The following is a 22,797-nucleotide window of genomic DNA, read 5'->3' as shown; positions in this document are numbered from 1 at the left end:
GTACGAAGCAGTTGGTCAAGTTTATTATATAGGTCTTTATATATAAGTCTTTCAGAGTCATTCTCTCCTGACACAACAGAAGTCCATTTCCCAAGCCAAGCAACAGCAGCTGAAAACCAAAGTGGACTGCAGAGGATTAGTCCCTGCAGGAGTGAGCAAAACTGCTTTTAAGGGCCTTCCTGGTGGCTACCTCAAGAGTGCTGGTGAGTGCTTCCAAAAGGAAACATGTCCACTCACAGCCCCATGGCCAAGGGTGTGTTGGGACCCAATCTGGGGGACAGAATGAAAGGACTGAAGCAGCTTTAGAAGACCAGAGGGAGAGTTTTCTGCATAAGCTGGGACAAAAAGTCACACCCTGCAACCTTTCGTGCCCAGCCCCACATGCTCTACTTGGTGGATCGAGTGTTGTTTTAATAATTTGCACTTAACACTTTGACTTTAAGATCAGGGCTTGGGATTGAATCCAACACAGACCAATTTAGACTTCAGCTAGCTGTTCTCCTGCCTTCCAAATGTAACAGAGAAGATGGAAAAGACCAACGTTAGATAACATCAACTCTTTTAAGGGCGATCCCAACTCTGTAAGAACTTATTTGGCTTCTAACTGGTGAAAATAAAATTTGTAAGTATATCCTGATTTGATGAGAAGTCAGCAGAGCCTTGGTCATAGAAAGGGTATAAGTTTTAAAATGAGCCAGTGGGTTTTTTCCCCCAACTCTATGCCAGAATTACAGAAATACTATTACTTTTGAAAGTGCAGTTGAAAAATTTATTTTACATCCTTCGTGACATGCTATGCCAAGTTAGCCACAATTGTGCAGTGTTCAAAAAGCTAGACTTTGAGCATATAAAATACATGAAGTTAACTGCTGAAGAAATCTGCTAGCTTTTCACTGAAATACATTTCCAGGTTAAAAAAATACACTGGCCTGCATAGATATAGGATATAAACCAGTAGAACAACATGTTGTTACAGGTAGACTACAGAGGAGAAGCATACAGGTCACTGGAAAAATTCAGTTTTGAAAATGTTCATAATCAAACGTCGGTGGAGGTTTAGGGGTATATTTCTCTCTGGATGCAGTTGGTAGAGTACTTGCCTCCCATGTAAATGATCCTGGATTAAAACCCTAGCAGGGCATAAAACTTGAGTATTGGCACACATCTGTGAACCCAGCACTAGGCAGGTAAAACCAGAAGTTCAAGGTCATCTTTAACCCTTAACTGAATAGTAAGATGAAAGCAAGACTGGGCTATGAAATTTGTCTTAAAAAAAAAAAAGAATGGGGAAGGAAAATATGGTTATGGAAAAATGTGAAAACTTGATCACAAGTCTACACAAGCAGACAGTAGCCTCCAAAAGGTATTTAAGACTATGGGCAGAGAGAGCAATACCATCTGGAATGGAAAGAGGCAGAGCAAGTGCCACTACCTCCAAAGGAAAGGACTCTGCCAAACTCATTTGAAGGTTTTACTGCTACACTCAGAAGAGAATCCTTAAAACTCTCCTACTGAACATCGATGTTACAAACATGCATTTTCAGACGTTTAATAAAGTTTCCTAATCCCTTCATAGTCCCTTCTGAAGGATGACCCATCAGCCTCCAACTTCTTAACTGTATATCCCCCTTTATGGCTGTTTCCAATTTAAAGTGTATACTCATCCATTCCCAGATGCCTGGAGGCACTAGAAACACCTAAATATAACAGATGGGTAAGTGCTCACTGTAACTGGAAACCCAAATGTAACATCAGCTCTCACAGGCCAATACCTTAACACCAATGGCTTTAGTGTAATGGCCTTAGTGAAGACCTTTTGTCTTTAGTCTCCCAACAGAAATGCTACACTGACATTGATGGATGACTGATAAGTTCTAGTCAAATTTTATTTTAAGTTGACATTAATAACCTTTACTTACTTTAAAGTCAATCAGTAAGAGTTCCTGCAGAATGCTAAAATGTACTACAAAACAGTTACAAGTGTTTGCTGGCTTAAGATTTTAAAAATAGTATAATGAAAAATTTAAATGTAAGTAAAATATTGGTACAACTTCTGAAACACTTCGGAAAATTCCAGAGTTCTATGGACTATAATGCAAAAGCCATCAGGCTGAAATTACTTTTTTTTGTACTCTTAGTACTTATTAAATACATGGAGCTTAGACTTCATAGTAAAAAGTGAAGCCACTAACTAAACAACTACCTACTTGTGACTTCTTGCCTTGCTATCTAATGGTATGGTAGGACCTAAGACTAACATTTTGTGTTACTCTCCTCCATCCCAATTGTCTGGTATTATTCATATGAAAAGAACCCCTAGCTGCATTTCCTTAGGCCAGTCTTCCAAGACTTACTAGTACAAATAATGTGATCATGAAATGTGGTGGGCAAAGAGAATGGTATATGTGTCTGTATACTTATTGGTAGAAATAAAATCCCCAGTCTCTGAAAATTGAGCGTAATTCACATTCAAGTTACCATCTCTTCTTAGCCACCACCAAAATAAATGTCATCTCCATTTAGTCTGTAGTTGACTCATTAAAAGAAGCAAAGGACGCTATTGTTGGGGAAGATGGAGAGATGGCTCAGCAGTTAAGAGCACTGACTGTTCTTGCACAAGACCTGAGTTCAAGTCCCAGCATCTACATGGCTCCTCACACCTGACTGTAACTCCAGTCTCAGGGAATCTAATGCCCTCTTCTGGCCTCTGTAGACACAGGTACAAAGACATACACACGGGCAAAATACCACAACTAAGAATAGCCATCACACTTACACACACACACACAAAAATTGTAAAGCCAAAATTAGTTATGAATCTCCTAACAATTGTCTATGTAAATGTCAATGTCAAATTGCTACTGGTTCTAGGAAATTCAGTGAATTATTTTTTCAGAATCTTAATGTATAGAAATCATTATATCACACATACAACTCTCATGGTTTAAAAGATGCTCACAAATTCAACGAAGTACACAAATTAACACCAAACTCGTATGTACCTTAGCTTTTCATTTCAGGTTAAGAACAGTCTAGTAAGAAACCACTAATCCAATAATTTGCCATCAGCAGTGAGAGATGGTCTATGGGGTGTGAAGATTATCTGGCTGACAGGACAAGAGGATGGGGCCACTCTTCCAAAGCCATTCTATAGAATTCATCCATTTCTCTGTAAATTGGCTTCATTCTTAGTTCTGTCTTAAGCAGAGCACTTGGAACAATTATCAGTGCACCACATTGGGCTTTCAACATGTGACAAAAGTAGATAGGCTAATAATGATAATGATGACGGCAGCTATACTGTTCATTCTTAGTGTTGCTGGGGGCTTCCAGCCTTAATCTGTGATCTGCCTAAAAGCTGTGACCTCAGTCATTCTTCTCATGGTGGTCAGAACAAAATTTATATGATGTACTTATGAACTTGACCTAATACATTTTCTTAGATATGTGAGTCAAGGTTTCCATTCTAGAAACTAAAGTGTACGCAGCATTCGCCGCACAAGTGTGGATCACTCACAAGTGAGCATCTGTTACTGCTTCTCAAGTCTTGGACCTATTAATAGAAAAGGTGATGAGAGACAAGATCATAAAACAACCTCCATGTCTATGGAGACTTGATGATATCTCACAAAAGGTTTCTTATTTTACCAATTCGTATTGGACTTCAGTTGTACTGGATGCTTGCAGAGTAAGGTCAAAAGGACACAGGTGACCTCCCTTGCCACATCCTTTGTTACAAGTCTTATTAATATTAAGGGAAATTCAACCATGAGTTTGTTCTTAGAGAAGGCGACACGACTTACAAATACACTTTTCATAAGTAGACTAATACACTATACACTAGATTTACAGTAATACACTATGACTTCATGGATAAATTATTGCATTTCCATGATGCATGCCTTGAAACATCTAACCTACATCAGAGATAGTCTGCCAACATAGGTAATCAATAAGACAGAAACTTTGCTTACAGCTATTGAGATGTACTGACAAGGTTATGGTCTACGTTGGTAGGAAGCAGGTTAAAACAGTGTCATGAGAAAAAAAATCTTGAATGTCCTATACTGAACTGACGTAATAATAATGTAAAGAGGATTTGGAAAAAATTATTGCATTTCCTGAAACTGGAATGTCTCTGTAAATGTCTTGCAACCATACAGAAGAGACTGAAAAAGTGTTATGTGAACATTTAAACCAACTTAGGTCCAACATGGCTTGGCTCTAACTTCCTCAGACAGATACTCTGTCTTTATGCACATGAGTCAGGTACTGATGAAATGCTGGATTTGAATGTCGGGATCCAAAGCTGACTTCTACGGAAATACTGGTCAAACTAAATCTTTCTTATGCACTACTATGGTGCTGTTTAACAATTTAAACTCTGAGACATAGTCTGATCATTTGTGGGCATGTAAATTTCTAATTCTATGATGGATAAGAGATCATTTTTAAAATAAATATTAAAAATGTGTAATTAAAGCCGGGCGTGGTGGTGCACGCCTTTAATCCCAGCACTCGGGAGGCAGAGGCAGGTGGATCTCTGAGTTCGAGGCCAGCCTGGTCTACAAAGTGAGTTCCAGGACAGCCAGGGCTATACAGAGAAACCCTGTCTCGAAAAACCAAAAAAAAAAAAAGTGTAATTAATGTTCTCTTTGATTTAATATCCTTACAATAAACTCTCTTATATGTTCACAAAGACTCACAATGACAAAACAGTACTTTAGCTCACCAAAAGGAACACTGTTCTTTGTACACCAGTAATGCCACATACGTATGTGTGTTGTTATACATATGTGTGTTGTTAAGTGTGATGTATACTCTGAAGACTGAAGACTATAAAAACTTAAAGGTTCTGGGAAGCGTAAGAGATGACTCCGCTGTTCAAAGCACTGGCTGATCTTGAGGACCTGAGTTCAGTTCCCAGCATCCACATAGCAACCTGAAGTCTGTAACTCTAGTTCTTGGGGCAGATCTGATTGGTTTTTGAGGGCACCAAAAAAACTCATGGCACACACACACACACACACACACACACACACACACACACACACACTGTGGATACTTATTCACATGAAACTCTTTTTTTTCAATACAATTTTAAGCTGAAAAAACCCAAAGCCTTTACAGAGACCACCTTTGAGAGCCCAAATAGGACTCTTTCTGTAAGTGACGTGTATTTCTTTCCTCAAGTGAAAATGAATTCCTTTTCAGTAGAGGGCTGGGAAAAGTTAAGAGATGTTACAGAAGGTCAAAGTTAAGTCCATTAAATCCCAGACTCAGATTGAGTTGCCATAGAGATAGGGGAGATAAATAAACCAGTAACCTTAACAAATGTGCTGCACCTCTGCCAGACATATCTGTGACTTACCATTATTTTTACTTAAGTATCTTTTAGTCCAAACATAACGGACTGTGAAGACTCCAAAACCAAACAGAACTAGACCCAAAAGAAATATGAGTTGCTCATTCAAGTAAAGGGCAAGCAAGGGAGGCAAGACTTACCCCCCCTCCAGCAATGTGCTCTCCATTCCCCTTGAAAAATGACTGCAGCATGAAGCTCTAGAGGCAATGACATATGGGGAAAATATGTGCTGCCAAAGCCAGAGGAAAACCATGTCAAGAAAGAAAAACAGACATGAAGTACCTGACCTAATTAGAAGAGACACAAGTACATCTGAAAGAGAGATGAAGGGAAGGGGCACTGAGAAAAGACCATTACTCTGAAAGTAATTTTTGTAGGCTTCTGCAAAGGCCTAGAGATGATGGGCTGATACTGCCCTCCTGTGAGAACATAATTAAGACCCTTCCCCAGGGTACACTGGACCTTTACACATGAAGCATCAGCCCACATCTACAAGAAGCCCCAAAACAAAATACATGTCCTTTGTCATGGGGGTCACCAAGAACACAGGAGAAGAATGACAAACAGGAATCTGAGTGGGTACAAAATACACAAGAAAGACCTATACCGTTGGAATGCCACATTTAAGTATAGGCCAAGACCAAATGGTATTATAGTTCATGGTTATTTACTTACCTTGTGATAAACAGGAATATTTCGTGATGTGTAAAGTAGTTAAAAGCAACAGATTCTCAGCCTTAGAGTACGAGCTTATGTTAAAATGAATAAGCATCATGAAATCTCAAATAAAGTAGTACTTACTCATCCATGTGCCCTCTGGTTCTTGTACATACATCCATATCACCTTGCATGGTTATAACCACTATACATATACATATACATATACACATACACATACACATACACATACACATATACATAAAATTTTGCAGCCTACACTATGATACGTTTTTGCTAGCTATATTCTTTTGCATTACTAAGCAACCATCGAAACTCAACAACTTGAATAATTTCAGTATACAATGCCAAAATTACCTTTTATCCATGTGGCAAATTTTCTGGGCACAGTTTCCTTTTGGTTATAATTACCTTTTTCACGGTAGAGTTAGAGAAAAGAAGACCATCTTCTTCTTTTCTGACTCTTTCAGCTTATTACAACTTACATGATTATTGCTCACTTAGGGATTTGATAATTAGCCGATTTTCTGCAGTCTTATGTTCAATGGATCCTAAGAGCAGCATAAATGTGTACTCTGATAATTAAATATAAAGTTCTTGTCCATAATTCATAATTCTTGGGCTTAACATGAATAATATTTTACTAGAAAATATATCAGAATAAAATCTCAAGCAAGCTTTCTTTATCTCAACAACTTTTCTTTATCCTCCACATGTGGTATGCTGTATTAAAACTAGTTGCATTTTTAAGCTACCCTGTTACAGGGTAGTGAAAGGAAGTGAGGTATATCTGAGAAAGACTGACCCCAAGCAAGCCTTTGTAAGAAGATACTGCTCAGATATTCCTCTTCTTACTCAGGTAGCATCAGTAAGTATCCCTCCCCTATTAGGGTTCACCTGCCAACTTAAGATGAATCTTAAGCACGCCCTTAAAATGAACATGGCTCAGCCCAGAAAAATAAACCAAGTGATCCGCCAGACAGGGTAATCTGAACTTCACACCCAATCTTATCTTCAATTGACACTGAAAAGCCAAGTGCCTACGTGAGCACAGTGTTCTAGTAATGGCAACAGGCCCCCACCCTTTGTGTCAAGAAGACCGCAGGGAAGGTTGGAGGCTGTGGCAAGGCTCTCGCAGCCTGTGCTCTCTGCAAAAGAACAGCAGCAAGTTGGCTGCAGCCTATTATAGCCGAATGGGAACACAGGGTTTGTGGTGCCAAATCTTCTGTATTTCAAGACATGGGAAATGTGGATGTTTAAGAGTGTGAAATCTCTCGATTTTTCAAGGCTGGCAACTCACTAGCATTTTAAAAGAACACCTCTGTGTGCCAGATCCAGCTTACCAGTTTGAGCCCATGGCTCTAGATTCAAGAGTTCTAAACTCTTTTAAGTCTGCGTAATCCATCTGTGCGGACTCGTATGCTGACTACTTGGATTCCAAGAGAGAGAGATCACATCAATATCCATGGCACACATCAAATCATTATGACTACTATCTTTCAGAACTTTATTTGGTGAATATTTAAAAAAACAACCTGCCAAATCAATAATGAAAATAACCATATGGCAGTTACACAAATATTTCCTAAATATGAAAATGTATTCAATCCATTAACAATATTATCATTTCTACAGTACAAATCAGAGTAGTCCTATTTTACCCAGCTCATGTGTCTGCTAACAATTATGTTGTGAGGGCTGGAAAGATGGCTTAGTGGTTAAGGGTGCTAGCTGCTTTTCTAAAGGAGCCAGGTTTGATCAGCACCCACGCGGCAGCTCACAAGAGATTGTAAGTCCAGTTACAGGGAATCTAGTGCCCCCTTCTGGTTTCCTCAGGGACTGTACAGACACATATGCAGACAAAATAAGACACATAAAATAAGTCTTTTGTTTTTTATTTTGTGCTCAACTGTGTTCCAAATAATTTTATAAACTGGAGGCAAGCCAAATAGAATAATATCAATTCCTACAATTATAAACTTTGTGGAAGATGAATGCTGTATCACATCGTTTTAAAATTTCTACCATCCTCCTGAGGAAATTGCAAACTCCATTTTCCTGAATGGTTTAATTTGACCCTAAATAACTTTAAAAATAGGGTGTGAAATACAGAACTTCCATTTTTTTCTCTTTTGGGGGCTTTTGGTCCTAGGCACAGCTGTTGCTCCAACAGTATCACCTACTTGTTCATACCCGCTTATTACAGAGGAAGCAAAAGTTGTAGGCTCAAGAATCAGAGCGTAAGTGGGTAACATTTTACAGAGCAATGTTCAGTCTCCTTACCTGATGAAGAGAAAATTATCTAGGGCTTCCCTACATCAGATCCAAAGTACCTGACTTTTGTCATAACACTCCTGCCTTGGTACACAATGGGGCTCAGTGGATTAAAGGAAAAACATAAGACTCAGCAGTGTAGCCCTGTGTGTTTCTGTAATGATTGATTCAAAAGAATTGAGCAGGTTTACCTAAGTAGAGAAGGTGCCCACAGCAATGGCACCTCCTTGTGTATGAAACTGGCAACCTTGACAAGTACAGTGCTCCCAAGTATCATGTCCCTTGAATAAATACAGAAACCGGGGGACAAAAGGAAGCAGTCATTTCTACATTGTACCTAAAGTAGACCTCTCTTACATGTCTCTAGTTATTTTTACAGATGGATGTCCTGTCTCTCGAGGGGAAATAAGGAAGCCTGGATTATCACAGGGCATAAAGCAGCCCCCCAGTTGAAGGAAGCAGAGGATGTCTAGCCAATGAGTACAGCAGATGAATGTCCAGGCAGTGTGGTTACATGCACCATTATAGCATGGCTTCTTCTAAACTTGAAGGCAAATTAAAAAAAAACAAAAACACATTGGCTCAGGCTATTGTGACCCAGAAGAAACACTCTGGTGTTCCTACCACCAGGTTTGACAGTGGCCTGACACCTTTCACCCAGGACAGGAAGTGTCTTCGGACTTGATGTCCAGTCACCATGAGGAGTCCCCTTCTACTCAGAGCAGTGGTCATCCCACGCAGCTTCTCTGCTCCCCACGACAGCACCTGCCACTTTTTACTTTTATGCTACCAAGTTCAAAGCAAATGAGCTTTTTGCTAGAAAAGGCACTCCCCAGAGAGCTGACAGTCAGGGTAAGCAGTGATACTGGTCGGGCCCATTAAGATAAATCTTCTTCAACTTCTCAAAGAAATAAAACGCATTGTACAATGCTCAAAATTGGAAAATCAGAGATCAGCATAAGAATCCATAGCAATGAATAACTCTCACCTCACACAGGATGTGTTCCAGAAGGACTGGGCACAGCTAAGAACAGCTACCAGTTGCCTAAATTGAAGAAAAAAAATAGCAAAATTACCTTTTAGAAGTAAAGTCATCAATTAAAAAAATTATTTTCCTTTGAAAAGACTCATAGCAACACATTCTCCTTTGTATTTACAACCCGAAGAGCTAACGGAGACCAGCCAAGATGTTCTGCATACTTCTCCAAATGTCTGTTTATCATATAACATTAGCCCTGGCAGTGGATCTGGCTCCCTCATTATCAAGCTGTATTAGCTCAAACTCTCAGCATTGTTAGGGAAGTGAGCTCATGGCCTATTTCAGTTTTAAATTAACATTTGGCAATCACTCTGGTAATCAAAACAAATGATTCAGTCATTTAGAATAGATTTATTAGTTGAACCTTTCTCCCTTTCTCTTTTAGCATCTTTAGAATATTCTGCCACAGGGGGGCTCTGATCCATCCAGAGTGTAGACCACAAGTCACCAGAGTAATAGTTAGCTGTTGCCATGGAAATGAGGTTATCTCCCACCCACAACAGGATTAGGATGCAGGTTAGTTTGCAGGCTCTTCCCTGCATGGATGGAGCTGTGGTACTAGGAAACAGGTGTCCCATGGCTGCTGCTATCCATGACACAAATGCACAACAGTGTCCTCCGAACACACAGGCAACTGCCCCATGAGCCCATACACATCCCCATTTCTACCTTTTATCACTTGTAAAGGGAACCTGGTAAAATGACAGCTCCCCAAAGAGGTCCCTGTTTGGGTTTCGTTTACTTGAGAAAGGATCTCACCATGTGATCCATGCCAGCTTCAAACTGAGGATCCCTGCCTCCACCTCCCCCACTGTTGGCATCACAGGTATGTGTCACCACAATCGGCTGCCAACTGTTTTGTTCCCACACCCGGAACAGGCTGTCAGGGAGTTTCAATGGGAATAGGACAAACATAAACCAAGCTTACAACGAGGCTTGGAATCCCTCCTGTACCTCCACAACCGCTTCCAGGCTGGTTATCAAACAGGCACTGACTACAGATTGAAGTGTGTGTGTGTGCTAGACGGGAGCTGGTGTAGTTCATTTTACACACTAACAGATTCATCTGTTTAGGAAACCTTAACAATGACTTTCTGAGATAAAGACAACTATTCTGAAGTCCAAATGGGCAAACTGTTGGCTAAAAAGGACAGGGTTCTTCAACCTGGGTTCATATGGGGCTCACAGAGACTGAAATAATCAGGGAGCCTGCATGGGTCTGACCTAGGTCCTCTGCATTGATGTTATGGTTGTGTAGCTTGGTGTTCTTGTGGGACTCTCAACAGTGGGAGCAGGGGCTGGCTCTGCCTCTTCTGCATCCTTGAGGGATCCGTTCTGCCTACTCGGTTGCCTTGTCCAGCATTAATAGGAAAGAAAGTGCCGAGTCCTATTGCAACTAAATATACCATGTCTGGTTGATAGCCATGGGAGGCCTGCCATTTTCTGAAGAGAAATGGAGGAAGAATGGATAAGGAAGGCAGAGGGGAGGTGGGGAGAGGGAATGGGAGGAGAGGAGAGAGGGGTAGCTGAGGTTGGGATGTAAAAAAAAATAAAGAAAAGATGTAAATATAAAAAAGTAAGAGATCAAAGTATTTCAGAAATTAAAAAATAAATAACTTTTGAGTCTTCTTTTTGAAGAGGACTTTTTTGGTTTTGGCCACATCAAACTGTGTCAGCGGAAAAAAGAATTGTTTAGAAGCATCCTCAAAGAACTATCTTTTGCTCCCCTTCCCACCAACACAGGAGGAAATATTATCTAATACTACAACATCATTGTTATTGATTTCATGTCACATTTTTGTTCGTGCTAGAGGACTTTAAATGGCTCGTGGCCAACACAAAGCCCTTCTTTCCTATTTCTAGGTAGGTTGCATGGCATACAGATACAAAAGTCTCGCTCTCCCACTCACAGCTGCTCATATGGAACTTGCTGCTCACAGAAGGTGCCACACCCTTTCATGCAGCTGTGAAAGAACACAGCGTGTTACAGCTGGTTTACACACAGGCTGCCAGACTCACACAGGGTGGGGCGAAACACTGGCTCCACCTTACATTAGCTGCCCAACCTCTCCCTCCTGAACTTCCTAATAGTAACCAACCCACAAAGGCAAAGAATCAAATGTACAGGGCATACATAGCTGTTACTCGCAGAATATTAGCTACACAACCACTTCTTACAGCAGACAAGCAGTTAAAATGCTATCAATGTGGATAACTATAAACACTCCCGCAGATAGTTGATACCAAATATATTCATCAGACTCAACCAATTTTAATTTCAAACTTCATCTCCTCACACTCTAGCTTCCAAATACTAGTACATCTTCCCCTTCTAGAAGTGATTATTCCTGGAGACAGATGCAATTTATACTGGGTTCTACTCAGAAGGAATTTGGTTCTCTACTTGAAAAGTCAGGTAGCTTCCCTCCTAAGATCTTGGCTTTACAAACGCCTTCTCTGCCTGCTCACCACCTATACCCTTCTTGCTGGGTAGGAAGAGGCTACCAGTTCGAAGATGCTGAAGACTTCTATTAGCAGACCAGGATCCTGGCTACTCATTTCAGAAGTCCTTGCATCGTATCTAATGTTCTCTGACACCCTCCAGAGGGCAGAAGAGAGAAAGGTTCAAGCTGAGAACTCAAAGCTCACACACTGGGGTCCAACTGAGCCCGAAGGAGCTATTTTCCCTTCCATAATTCAGAGTTTCCTCATCAGTGACCAGGAGAAACTTTACAGTGGGACTTGAACTGCATCTGCATCTTCATTTCACTTTTTTTTCCTGTGCTAGTGTGTTCCACTTAGCATCATTTTGGGTTGTATTGCCTGTGTGCCATTTCCCATATGTAGAATATAACTGTGGCTTTGATCAGACATAATGTATAATATCGTGCCAACAATATTGTGCAAAAACATTTTTTTAAAAACCCAGGAGGACAGCCAAACACTGGGTAAATGTGATAATACCAAAGTAATCTAAAGCAGACTGGAATATTTTAGGGTATATGCTTTCAAATAAATCATGCTAATCTTATCCTATTCTGATAAACTAGTAACTCAAATTAGAAATGTCATTAATGAGCCTGACACATCATTTTAATGATGTTTAAGACAATGGGGTTTAACAAAAGTATTGTGGTCATAGACACTGATGACTCTATCATTACTTTCAGTCAAGCTTCAAGGATCCTCAAGTTGCTAATCAATTTTGTGAATTACGTGGAAAAAAATAAAATAAAATGCAGAGATGATGTCTGTTGAAATGAACTTAAATGACCAGTTGAATCAATCAAAATGGATGATCTCCATGGATTCACTGTCTCAGATGCTTTGGATATGATTGTCATGGCAACCATCCCTTAATCATGTTCTTCAGGAGATTCTCTTCCACCTAAGAAATCAAAAAGGCATGAACCCAAGTATCCCCTTAATTAGAAGTATTTGTGATGGTAACCAGCAGGCTCAAACTTCTCGTTCACCCTCCTGTTATCTATTTCCCTACTTGTGTTAATATGGGAGTCTGAAACAGTGGCATATGTGCCATTCAAAACATACTTTCAATGATGCCATAAAGTGCAATAATAAATACAGCTGAAATGTCTGCTGGCTCCCTCTAGAAAAACTGAAAATAATTTATTAAGAATAAATGATTCGGGCTAGAGAGATGGCTCAGTGGTTAAGAGCACTGACTGTTCTTCCCAAGGTCCTGAGTCCAATTCCCAGCAACCACATGGTGGCTCATGACCATCTGTAATGGGATCTGATGCCCTCTTCTGGTGTGTCTGAAGAGAGCAACAGTGTACTCACATAAAATAAACAAACAAACAAACAAAAGAATAAATGATCCATTTAAGAGATGCCTTATTTCAATAATTTCAACATAAGACCTGCAACATAACCAGTTATTCAGTAAGCATTAATATAATAAGCAAAGCAACTTTTAAAGTATGTTTCAGTCATATAAATGTACCACAGCCCAAGTTTTGTTATTTAAAGAAGATTAGGTATATAGTATATCTGATAACATGCTCTTATACTCTAAAAAATAATTACATACAATTTTCTATATTTATGTATTTATCCATGCCTTTAATCCCAGCACTCGGGAGGCAGAGGCAGGCAGATCTCTATGAGTTTGAGGCTGATGCGATCTGCAGAGCTAGTTTCAGGACAGCCAGGACTATACAAAGAGATCCTGTCTAGAAACCCTGACTACCCAACCCTGCCCCAAAATTTGGAACACTTCATAAATTTGCTAATCATCATTGTGTATGGCCATGTTTATCTCCTCTGTATTGTTCCAATTTTACAACGCATGCCGTTTCACTGAGTATTTGTTTTAGTTTTGGGGTGTGAGGAGGTGTGCTCACTTGTGAGAATACACATGAAAGTCACTCTCTAATCTTTGAGACAGTGACTCTCACTGAACTCAGAGCTCACTAATTGGCTACATAGGCTAGTCAGCATGTCCAGGGACCCTCCTGTCTCCACTCTCCCTAGCACTGGGATTACACACTTGTAACCCTGCCTAGGTTTTTTACATGGGGTCTAGGGATCCGAACTCCAGTCAAGATGCTAGTGTGGCAAGAACTTTATCCACTGAACTATCTCCTTAATCCTTCCACATTTATTTAAGTACTCTTCACAACTTAGAGATAATTCTATCACCATATACAGCTTTGGGAAAACCAGTTCTCTTCTTTAAAGGCATCTGCTCTATATGCTGCATATTTAAGGCTGCAATCAGTCCAGATTTTTCTACGGATTTGATTTCATTCAAAAACTAAAAAGTGCACAGATTTCCCAAAGTTAGAGGAATGAGTATTTTTAAGCTTTCCACTGGAATAAGTGGGAACCTGTGTTAATAGGTTTTCAATGCAGTCTAGAGATGTGTCTTTCCTCTAAACCAGCAAACTGTGGAGGGATGAAAACAACCCTCTTGCCATTCCGGATTCCAAGACTAAAGATGAGGAAGCTCCTTCCACACCCATGGCTTCACACAAGTTTCAGGGACCTCTGGCCAAAAGACAGAATAAGAAAATATATTTGTCCACTTTTATTGCAATGTTAAAATATGAATAATATTTACAAATTCCAAGAGCCATTAAAATAGAAGATAGGAAACTAGACCTATTAGGCACTGGCCAAAGAATGTGCACAAAGGCACACGTCGTCGAATGCAGCAAGAAAAATGGAGTGACAGATATTTGCTAAAGTCAAAAGGTGAAACCTTGACATTCTTGTCCTCTGCCCTAATGTTTGACGATATGTTTGTTGTGTTTTCAAAATAAGACGATAGATGTTCTTTCAATGACCATTACAGTGGCTCCCAAGTAAAACAAATGATAAAATAAAAATTCGCTTAATTGACTGAGAGAGGCCTGAATTAGTCATTGCCAAGTTTACAACTTTCCCACAACTCCAAGCATTCTTTCACTTAAAAAAAAAAAAAGCAGCATTTTCCCACTCTGTCATGATGACTATGGGTAGCTTTTTAGGCATGTATAATTTCTATTTTTTTATATAACTCTCTGTAGACCACTCCCCAACTTAGAGCTAAATGAAAGCCATGAAGGACAGAGGACTGTATAGAACCCATGTGACAATTCTGACAGCTGTACCAGAGCACTGGTCCTCCTGGATACTCAACCACGACTACCACTAGACCCTTCCCATGCTTCACAAACAAATGTTCACATTTTTCTTTCTTACCATCTCCACAATCCAAGCTGTCTGTTAAGCACACTGATTACATCATCCAACTTTTTAAAAAAGATTTATTTATTTATTTATTCATTTATTATATGTAAGTACCCTGTAGTTGTCTTCAGACACACCAGAAGAGGGCGTCAGATCTAGATGGTTGTGAGCCACCACCTCCAGAAGAGTACTCAGTGCTCTTAACTGTTGAGCCATTTCTCCAGCCCTTGTCATCCGACTTTTAAAAATGTTATGTTTCTCTGTATTTTGTCTGCAGGCGTGCCTCTGAACCACCTGTGAACCTAGAGCTATACTGACGGGAAGAGCATGTCAGAACTCTGGGGACTGCAGTTGCAGGCGGTTGTGAGCCCCCATGTATGTGCTAGGAATTAAACCCAGGTTCTGCAAGATCACCTAGTGCTGGTAACCACTCTCTAGCTCCTCATCAGACTTTTAAATGCTGGGCAAAATCTCTTCTTCATGTAGCTGTCAAAACAATCATGATATATTTATCATCTCACATGTTTTATACCCTTTCTCTAAAATAACCTTCCTCTGCCATGATCTAAGAGCCAAGGTCTTTACCATCAAACACAATTCCTTTCACTGAGACCCTGGCCTGCTCTTCGCAGCCCCAGCTCTGGCTACCTCATCACCTTTAGAGTTCTACTCTGATAAGGAACCACAGGTGTTACTCCCCTCTAAACCAAAACTGGCTACACTGGGAGCCAGAGAGACTAGTGATGTATGGGTAGTGTTATGGTTTGAATGTGCCCCCTCCAAAATTCAGGTGGTGGAACTTAATGGCCAGTGAGTGTGACACTTATTACTAGGTAGACCCTTTAAGGGATTGGAGCGCCAATGTTCCTCCCTCTTGGATAAAACTAAGGACGGTACAAAAAAGGTTCCACTGCAGTGTTGAGGCTGCTAGCCTTTCTGCCTTTCCCCTCATGTGGTGCCCGTGCCAGGTAGCCCACTTTCCCAGTGCTTTAACTAAGCCAGGAACTCCCCTTCCTCTTTCCTCCATCGGCTCTCCTGGTCTTCCTTGGTGCAAGAATGTGAATATTTCCATATTCTCTGAGGTTCATTTCTAAACATAAACAACAAGACAACATTAAGACGCAGGGAAGTGGCTTGATTATGGAGGATTAAACCTTGGTGAGTCAGATTCGGGTCCCTTACAGAAGGGCTGACAGAGTTCACCTCTAGGCCTTCCACTGTCCTTCATCTGATGAAAACATCATCCCTTCATTCCAGAGGCATCAAGGCACCATGCTGTAAGTGCAAAGCAGTCCTCAGCAGACAATAAATCTGCTGCCACCTTCATTATGGACTACTCAGCCTCCAGAATGATGAGAAATTAAACTTCTGCTCTTTTTAAGCCACTCAGTCTTGGATAGTCTCTTATAGCAATAAAGAACGATAGAGCGCATCCGACGAAGTTACTCGTGGTGAATCCTAGATGTAGACCAAGTTGAAAATCACTGTCCCAACTTCAGATAGCACATAGTAATCAAATAGTAGTGGATATCAGATTACCTAATGTAGACCCTTTCCCTGACACAGGAGGCAGAGCCCCGTCCCCAGCACTCCTGATTCAGCCAGCTTGGGTAGAGCTCATGAACTTGAATTTCTAACAAGGTTCTAGGACCTAGAATCTAGGTGATGATGCTCTTTGCTCCGGGTCCAAGGACCCACACAGAGAAGCACTGGTGTGTAGCTATAATCAGTACAATGATATCATATAAATAGATATACTATACAACAAATAGTAATTAGGAAACAAATAGTAATTCTATACCTATAGATTCTCTGAAAAAAAATTTTTTTTGACAGGGTCTGTCTATGTAGCCTTGACTGTCCTGGAATTCATTATGTAGACCAGAGGTAGATCTGCCAACCAACCTCTACCTCCTTAGTTCTGAAAGAAAAAAAAGCATGTACTGCCACACCCAGCACCTTCCCTGAAATATTAAACTACTGGTATATCAGATTTGGGGTTACTTTCTCCTAGATTCTGTAATATTTGTGTAGATTTCATCACATAAGAATCCCTAATCTGAAATATGAAATGTCCCAGTACTGAAGCATTTAAGGATATTTTAGCCTTGTGCATCTCATTTAGACAAAAGAGAATGTAGCTTTCTCTGAAATATCCACACTTGGCTTAGACAATCCAGTAGATTGTCTTTTTATAAAGCGAAGCCTCAGTGGAGGAATAACCTTCCCAGAAAAATCAAATGATCCTCAGGTTAGCGTTCTAAATTCCTCGCTCTCCCCACTCCCTATACTGCCCCACCCAGTTCAATACTCTTTCTACCACATCCTTGCTGTGTTGCTAACAGCATATTCAATTATAGCGCCCATTCCTTGCCTGGAGATTGATTTTTACTGGTCTCCACCCATGTGTTTGTGTTTGAGATGAAGCACTGACTAAGCGTTTGCTGGTTTTCCTTTCTGAGGTACTCAGCTCCTTCGTAGCCTTTGTAGCCTTTGTGCTGTCCACTATCTGCTACAGGAACAATGACAAACAAATAAAGAGAATGAATGTGGGTCTGAAACATGGCAGGGTTGATAACCAAATTTACAAGGTAACACAATGTCTGTTTCCAAATTCCCTGTCAGAAAACCTTGCCTACCATTTTATCCTGAAGAAACTACGACAGCAATAAAGTTCTGAGTGTAAGAAATTTATATAAAAGTACAATGTGCTGATGGTTGTGATCTGCTGGCCAATCTTTGTGTCATGCAGGAGCCCTCCTTCTTCTTTAAAAGATAATCTCAAAATAACCACACTAAGGATAAAGAAGGGAAGGAGAAACTAGAGATGGCAAGAAGCAAGAGAGTAACCATCAAGGGGACTAGAAGATGCCATCACATGCCTGACCTTTAACCAGTGTCGTTATCTTCCCCAATCGTTCCAGGTAAAACCAACCTTCCACATCCACAGGTTGCACATCCACAGATTCAATCAACTTTGCATGGGGAAAGTTCAGGAGAGAATATTGCATGCATGTAGTGTATATACAGTTTTCTCTTGTAACTATCCCAAATATGGTAGCAATGGGTACCGAGCATTTATATTACCTTAGGTACTGTAAGGAATATGGTTTAACATTTACAGAAGGACACACATAGGTCATACGCACGTACACACTTTCTAGGGGTAGGGTTCCTGCTTTGTGCCATGCATTTTGTAGGCTTTGACAGATGTTGGGGGTAGATAATATCTTTTCAGTACACTCTGAAGAACACTAATTGACCGTTAACTATTTAAGCATTGTTAAAGGAACCATCACAGGAATATCATAAACCCTTTCTTTAGTTTTACTGATTCATTGTTCGAAGACTTTTGTATAAAGTAGCCCAGGAAATACATTGTTTTGGTTCTCTAAATACCAGCCTTTCACGACTCCCCAACCTCTAGTGTGGCTCCAAACTTGAAAGGAGTGTCAAGGTTTTATTGGATCACGAAATGAAAAGTCGGAAACACTGTCCCAAAGATGCTCGCTCCAATTCCTGTTTGCTGAGCACTCTATCTGAAGACATTTACGAAATGGCTTTTTTAAGAGACAGCAGAGGCAGCGCAGAAGAAGGAGCATGAGGAGACAGGAAAGACACATAAAGAGAAAACCAGGAAGGAAGACATAGAGGGCAGCCACAGGGCAAAACAGGAGTGGCAGGGGAGCGGGCACAGACCAGGGTCACAACTATCAATAGAATGACAGCAAAACACTTCCTGACTTTTGAATTCTTCTGACAGTAAAAGAGAAAGGGATGGATTGCAGCTGGCTACAGTAGCCCCTAACTTCCCCAAAGAATTTTTCACTTAATTCAATAGTACAGATGAGAATCAACAACTAAATATACTAAAAGCCCATTCTACACATAAATATGTAGACAGGGGTATATAATCTATGCACAGAAAGTCCCAAATCTGTTGGAAGGTTCATGGGTTATTCATATTAACCGACTGTGTCTCTGTGGGTACCTGGAGATACAGATGTTACTACCATGAGCCACATCACTTCTCCATCAATGACATTATATGATTCCAACCCTGATTATCACTGAGCTAAAAAAGAAAAAAAATCCTCCGACTGAATTTCTCTGTACTCTAAAGTGTGTGTGCAAGCCCTAAACACTATCCTGTCTTACCTCTTCCCTAGGCCCTCATGCTGGAATTGCAAGTATGTGCTCCATATACTCGACTCTTTTAATGTGTGTGTGTGTGTGTGTGTGTGTGTGTGTGTGTGTGTGTGTGTTGGTTAGTCAAGCTCCAATCTTCATGTTATACAGCAAGTACGTCACCAACTAAGCTACCTACTTCCCTGGCCCCTGCTGTACCTTCTCTGTTTAGACAAACAAGTACCTACCTTTTTGTTTCCATTGCCTATAATATTCAGTATAAAATGCTCCATGGCTATTAGCTATTAAAGTTATTAGTTATTAGTTATTAACAATAGGCGGTACCATACACTGTAGGGGGATAGTAGGCCACACCATTTAGGTTTGCACAAGTATATTCTCATGTTTGTTAAAAAAAAAAAAATCTCCTGACAAGTTTCTCAGAAAATATACCTATCATTTAGTAACATAACTATATAAACAAACATTTTTTTCTTTTTCTTTTTTTGTTTCACCATTAAATTTGAGGCAAATTTTCAATAGTTTCATTTCCTGCATTTTTCGTTTGTTTCTGTTTGGCAGTGCTGGGGGTTGAACTGGGAGCCTTGTTAATATAAAGTGCTAGCTCTCCCACTGAGCTCCAGCCCCAGCCCACTTTTCCTGTTCCTGAGCATTTGACTTTTCAATGTAAGAATGTACATGGCTCTAGTTAACACAATTGCTTCTCGCTTGGATATAATTTGCCTTCAGTCCAAATATGTAATGAAACTAACATGCTAAGTCATTTACTGAGGTGACCAGGAAAATGTTTCAGAATAGCCACACCTAGGGTTCCTCTGTAATGCTACTTTGCTTTAAATACAGAAAGACTGCATCTTGGCTACAAATCCAGGTTTGGTTTGGTTTTATAGAGGAGGATCTACAAATTTATAAAACTAGTTTGGAAAGGGGTTCTTGCACAAATGCATATCATCAGTAGGTGCAAGGGCCATAAGAGAAAATGGGGGTGGGGGGGGAATACATACCCTAACTATAATGGTAGTTTCGTGGGTATATATGTTTGTCACAACTAATCAAATTAGAGTTCTTAAATGGCTACCGTTTGTCATGTAGAAATGATACTTCATAAAGCAGACATTTAAGCAGTCTGGCTGCTTTATGTACAAATATAAGTAGAAACCTGTGCACTGCCTCCTTTTCATGTATGGGCTTGATTTCTTGTCTCCCTTTCTACATTTGGTTTTGGTGAGATTGTGTATCCCAATCTGGCCTCAAACCTATGACCCTCCTGCCCCCACCTCCCAAGTGCTGGGACTACAGGCGTGTACCAACACACCCATTATAGTTTCTTTCCTTAGTGTGATGTATTTGCTACATTGGAAAACTTCTCAGTTCTTCTCAAAGAGTCTGAATCTCTTGTGGCATAGAAGGGGCTTGGTCTAGCATCAGGGTTCTTGTTCTCTCTCTCTCTCTCTCTCTCTCTCTCTCTCTCTCTCTCTCTCTCTCACACACACACACACACACACACATATATAATTACATATACGTATATTATATATATTATACAATATATAGTACATATTGTTGACATTTTTTTCATTCAAAATCATGAACTTTATAACTCATGCTCCTCTCCCTATTTTCCTCCCTCCCCCTCTCTCCAGGTTTCTGGCAAACCTGGAGCAAAATTCACGCTAGCACCCCCTCCCCAGCACTTGCAGGCAGATGCCAGCTACCAGCTCCACAAACAGGAACGCTGCAGAGAAGCAGCGAACTCAGTTCGTCGATAAGCCGATCAGTCCTTAAAGTCTTCCTAACAAATTGTGCATTGTACATTGTGTGAGCACTGAACAGGAGCCAACAGCCTTAAGCACACTCAAAAGCCGAGGGAAGGACAACCCATAAGCACAGTTAGTTTTATACTTCCTCAGCAAGGTAATTCTTCCAACAAACCTTCTGTATTCCCAGCTACCACTTTTGAAGAAAAACTACACTGACAACCATGTGGCTCCAGGTAGCTTATGCTCAACTTAAAAACAACAGAGAAGCTGAGGCAAAAGGACTGTAGCGACTGCCAAAGCCAGCCTGTGCTTCACAGTGAAACGCTGTCAAAAAAAAAAAAAACAACTTCATGGATATTACAAATTCCTTTTATTAGAATATGTTGGGAACATGTGTATCTTAGAATATATATGCCATATATTAAGTGGGCAAATAAAACATAACTTTGACAAGCAGTGAAAACATGATGATTTATTTTGATTGCTGCCCTTTTATTTAGGTTCCACTGCATTTTTAAAAAGTTCTCATGACTCCCCCGTCTGTATATTTTATATATATATATCCTAGTTCAAAAGACAGTATATCTCAATAGCTTAAATTGGAAGGAAAATCCACTCTCAGATGACAGACTCACTGCACTTTCAAAACCTACAAGTTGCTGATCACTGGCTTGTGATATACAGTATTCACTTGCAGGCACAGTGATAAGCCAGAGCAAAGGCTACTTGAAAATACACCCCTAGTCAAAGGGACAATTTTCTCCTTTGTTCCATTCATTCCCCAGCAGTGTATCCACATGCACACATGCATCATTACACACCCTTTATAGCTGGTACCCTAGCTATAAAGAAAAATTGCTTTGCATTTCCACATTGACATACACACACACACACACACACACACACACACACATTTTTTGGTTTACTCTGTCACTAGGACGTCTATATCTGGTGACACTACATCTTCTCACCTTACCACTACCCTAAAAAATCATCCAAAGAGGAGAAATGGACCCAGCCCAGTCTATCTAGTATATATGTACAACAGTGGCAAATATGGATAAGAGAAAGGCGGAAGTAGTGGCTGGCAAATGTGCCACAAGAATGATCCTGAGGAAAGGGAAGTGGGCACAGTGAGATGGGCTGACAAGTCACCCTGAGGGTAAAAGGATGTGCAGTGGGGCATACAGAAGAGGCCCCAATAGCTACAGGAAAAAAATGTCTTCCGCCAGGAGAAAAGCAAAGAACCCTAAAGAACTAGTTTTTAACATTCATTCTCTCTCTCTCTCTCTCTCTCTCTCTCTCTCTCTCTCTCTCTCTCTCCCTCCCTCCCTCCCTCCCTCCCTCTCTTCCTCTCTCCCTCCCTCTGTCCCTCTCTCCCTCTCTCTGTCTCTCCTCTTCCCCTCTCAATGTGTCTCTGCGAGTAGGGGGTGGTGTATGTACATATGAATTTGATTCTAGGTGCCCACAGATCCCAGACTATCTATTTTTTGAAGGGTTTGAATCCCAGGAAATGAGAAATAGAGGTGGTTATAAGCCAGCTGCCTGACATCGGTGCTGGGAATTGAACCAGATCTGCTGAGAAAACTGCAAGTGCTCTTAACTGCTGAACCATCTTTCTAGACCGAAGAACTTACTTATTTTTAATACGATTAATTTTTTTTAGCAAGTACATTTTTATTAGATATTTTCTTCATTTACATTTCAAATGCTATCCCCTTTCCTAGTTTCCTCTCCGGAAATCCCCTATACCCTCCCCACTCCCTCTGCTCCTCAACCCACCCACTCCAGGCCCTGGCATTCCCCTGTACTGGGCATATAATCTTCGCAAGACC

At 40.5% G+C, this 22,797-nt stretch overlaps 1 protein-coding gene and 1 non-coding gene across 10 annotated transcripts in view; both read right to left on the bottom strand.

The window, feature by feature from the left end:
• Fhl1 (four and a half LIM domains 1) overlaps positions 1-22,797 on the bottom strand; it is a 62,138-nt gene that overhangs the window by 29,650 nt on the left and 9,691 nt on the right. For all 9 annotated transcript variants that reach the window (XM_006527802.2, XM_030251224.1, XM_030251225.1 and 6 more), the window contains exon 2: positions 9,306-9,362. The gene's annotated coding sequence lies outside the window, so the exon portion shown is untranslated. The remainder of the gene's footprint in view (positions 1-9,305; positions 9,363-22,797) is intronic.
• On the bottom strand, positions 13,582-13,687 carry Gm23258. Its single transcript, XR_003953158.1, has one exon. It is a non-coding gene; the product is annotated as a U6 spliceosomal RNA (small nuclear RNA).

This window comes from Mus musculus, chromosome X, assembly GCF_000001635.26.
Source record: "Mus musculus strain C57BL/6J chromosome X, GRCm38.p6 C57BL/6J".
Taxonomy (NCBI): domain Eukaryota; kingdom Metazoa; phylum Chordata; class Mammalia; order Rodentia; family Muridae; genus Mus; species Mus musculus.
This window is presented reverse-complemented; position numbering and strand designations above follow the sequence as displayed.